At 39.5% G+C, this 3,822-nt stretch overlaps 1 long non-coding RNA gene across 1 annotated transcript in view; it reads right to left on the bottom strand.

The window, feature by feature from the left end:
- Nucleotides 1-251: 251 nt before the first annotated feature.
- The window catches only part of LOC138057397 (uncharacterized), a 4,929-nt gene continuing 1,358 nt past the window's right edge, over nt 252-3,822 (bottom strand). The window contains exon 3 of the long non-coding RNA XR_011133659.1: nt 252-364. This is a non-coding gene — a long non-coding RNA (uncharacterized lncRNA). The remainder of the gene's footprint in view (nt 365-3,822) is intronic.

The following is a 3,822-nucleotide window of genomic DNA, read 5'->3' on the forward strand; positions in this document are numbered from 1 at the left end:
TATGTAATGCTTGCGCGTAATGTTTTATGGCCTGTTGGTAATCAGGTAGATCGAGGTAAGCACCGCCGAGATGAAAATGAGCCCTTCCTTCACGATCCCTGTCTTCTATACTTATTGCAATGGCAAGCTCTAGCATTCGCTGCTCTACAGCTTCTAACTTTCCATCTACCATTCTTCAATAAGTAAATGACAATTAAAACTTTTTCGATGTGATGGTCCAATGTCAAATCAAGGACGAAGCTGAAAGAAAAGAAAGGTAAAGACGCTTGATGTTTAATCTGCTTTTTAAGGTAATAAAAGCTTATGGAATATTATGTATTCTGTGTTACCAAGTCATTCTCTCGTAACAGTGAAATCCATGGTACTGAAAATTGCCCATTGCTTTTCATTACGCATCTTATCACTCTGTCCTATTTTTTTAAGTTTTCAAACCATTGTAGAATTTTTTTATTGGGGATTTTTAAATTTTCAGCCTTGCCAATTTATCCTCGCTTGTTCTCCCCATAAAAGTTTTAAGCCGAATCTGACGACTTCTTTCGACCCTCAGCCGTGTAAAATTACGGTAGGGAGCAAAAGCTTTTTGTTTCGTTATCTTTACGAAAAGTACGACATTTTTTAATTTCCAAGACATGTTTTGATGTTATAAACAGAACAGCAAACAGAACAGCGGCAGAACAGACCATTTTACAGATGTGTGCTTAGTATAGTACCTGGCCTATCAATAAAAGTGAGGCTAGAGTTGTCCTTGTTTTGATGGAAACCTCGCTGCTTCCAACTTATTAATAGCAGGCAGGTCTGTATCATGACAGGGTCAACTACAACCTTACTTTCATGCATTTAAAGGCCGGAAGCCCGGCGACCCAAAGTGGTAGTCCCCGAGAGATAGCATCTGGGTCTCACACTTTATACATAAGTCCATACTTATTATTCACTCAACAGAATATTGGGCTCTTTTTTGTTAATCACGAATGCATAAATAGGTTAGAGTGCAAAAGAGGTTTCAGAGTGCAATACGGAATTTGCCATGGCATCAAAGCGATGGGGTGATTTTGTCGAGTATGTGATAAATAAAAACTTGTATGAACCTGCTCTTGCATCGTTTGTTTGGTGGTCACTTGTGATTGGTTTTGAATGTTCTCAAATTGCACTCGCCGGAGAAATTTCAACTTTTTCACTCGTGCCCATAAATCACGAAATGCACTCGAGTTCATAAGATCTCCTATACATATACACATAACATACTTTATTCATACACGATAAAATCTTCCGTAGAATTTTCATTATAACTAGACTGTTTTACAAGATTGTCGTGAGGGAGCCTGACCGACAGCCGCTATAAAGTTAATCAGTTTCCCCATTGAAATATCCTTAGGGAATCTATATAATTTCCGTAAGCTGACGAGCAAACGCATCCATAAAAGTGCACCTTCTCTAACAAAAAGCGCGCTTCCAATAATTTGTGCCCGGCATAGGCAACACGAGTTTAGCCTCAGTCTCTTAAGTTATACTGTGTACTGCGGGTATGAAAAAAATTCTGGAGGTACGTGGGGGAGAGGCCTTTGATTATTTTAAGCATCAATATGGCTTAAGTCTTTTTTTTTGGCGTGTAATATTAGATTATCCCAATTAACCAGATTCAAAAGGAAACTGGCACTTTGTGTCGTAATTGGACCTCGTATTCGCCCCGGCAGCTCTATTTTGAAGCTTTGGAGTTACAATTGTCCCAAACGGAGCTACAATAATCAAAGTGAGGTATGGTGAAAGCTTGATAGACTTGGAGGACAGTGCCTTCTTCTGAGATGAATGCTCTATACGTTTGAGAGAATCTATAGCTGTAGATAGCCTCGTACTAATTTCATCTTTATGTTTACACCATGTGAGGTGGTCTCATTGTTGCGTTTTAGCCAACCTTCGCTTTCAAGATCGTGTGAGGGATGATCTGCAGTCAACCACTGGGCAAAACAATTCTGCTTTACTTGCTTAACCATGAAACAAATAAGATCAAATAATACCTATCAAGTTCAGCATTTGCAAAATTCAGAACGGCGTTGCCAATGAAAACCGAGTGAGCTGAAATGCTGGTACAATAGTGAACTAACGCTTTGGAAAGAACAAGAGCTTCAAATATTCCTTCTGAAAATTTGCTTCTTGAATCTTTATGCATTCATGCCCCTTTGTTTTGCATTTGACGCACCTATCGCTATACGACAAAACTCGTGTCATTTAATTAGAGAGGTCTAAACGTCACTTATCACTAAAAACCCAGAACAATGACAACTTTAGCACAGAAAAACTTAAGGATGAGGACTCGACATAAATGTCCTATTCATATTATTTCATCATAGTTGACTGGGTGTTCACAATAAGTTATAACTGCACGCCAAGGATCAGTGGTTGATTGAGTTAGTTAGATAATTTGTTCATGAGCTATTGGAGGGTTTTGCTAAAAGCAGGCCCGCGGCCCAGCGGCCCGGCGGCTCACCGCCCGCGACGGCCCGGCGGCCGGTGGCCCAGTCCTGATTTTCCACAGTTTTTTTTGTCCAGTGGTAAATCCACGCGCATGCACAGATCTGTATCGGGTTTGGGCTTGCAAAATGGACGACGGTGAGTTTGAATTCGTTTACCATTTTAATAATAATTTCAATCCTTTTCGATCCTTTCTTTCGTTGCATGTTGCTAAGTGAAAAACGTTGTCATTCTCTGTTTATTCGTCTGTTTACAGCACCTCATAGAGAGGAGTCCATTGCCAAACGATGTAAGTTATTTTCAAACCACAGTTTGAGATTGAAAATTTCATAAGCTAGATAATCAGTGAGATATGTGAACTGCGAATTGTCACTGAGTTGCGTTTGTCAGTTTATCAGGCAATCACATTCTGACTTTGTAATCACATGATCTTACGGTAATTCTGTGCAATGGCAGGCAACAGTTATGAAAGGCGGTCGATTTGCGTATGCATGCTTTCTTTGTGTAACTCAGAAACTTAAAAAAAAAAAGATGTTTACGTATCTCATTATTTATGATATTTTCACTTTTAAAGTATGGTTTGAAAATAACTTATATCGTTCGATAATGAAAGTCCCCTATAGTGCTATCGGTTTCTGTAAAGAGACGAATGAACAGAGAATGAAAACGTCTTTATTTGAACAACATGCAACAAACACAAACAAGGATTCAAATGATTAAATGGTAATCAAATTCAAACTCACCGTTGTCCATTTTGCACGCCCAAGCCCGATGCAGATCTGTGCATGCGCGTGGATTTACCGCTGGACAAAAGAAACTGGAAAATCAGGACTGGGCCACCGGGCCGCCGCGGGCCGCCGCGGGCCGTCGCAGGCCTGCTTTTAGCAAAACCCGCCGCTATTGGAGCATTAATGTTACGATCAGTGCCGAAACATCATAAGTCTATCACAGGTAGAAAGGAATTGCATTGCGAAGGGATAAGAAAATGATACTTTATGTTCGAAGTCCTTTTGACGGGGAAGAGACGAAATAATTATGGTCTGTTACAGACTGCAAACTTCCACCAAAAAAATCACCTAAAATCGAATCTGAATATTTGATCATTTCGAATACAATGTTGACGCAGGCATGATATGGACTAAACTTATTCATGTTATAGTGGTATTTGAATCTTAAATCGTCCGTTAGTGAATAGTCACACATCGCAACAGAGGACTTAAAGTAGTTGAAGACAGCGGGAAGAAAGATTTTGCTACCAAATACATGAGTGGTATTAATAAGAATAAACATTTTTATAGGCCTGAAAAAATCAGGTTTTTTAATCTAAACCTGAATTAGATGGTTTATTGGACGCCT

The sequence above is a fragment of the Montipora capricornis genome, chromosome 7, assembly GCF_036669925.1.
Source record: "Montipora capricornis isolate CH-2021 chromosome 7, ASM3666992v2, whole genome shotgun sequence".
NCBI classification, from domain to species: domain Eukaryota; kingdom Metazoa; phylum Cnidaria; class Anthozoa; order Scleractinia; family Acroporidae; genus Montipora; species Montipora capricornis.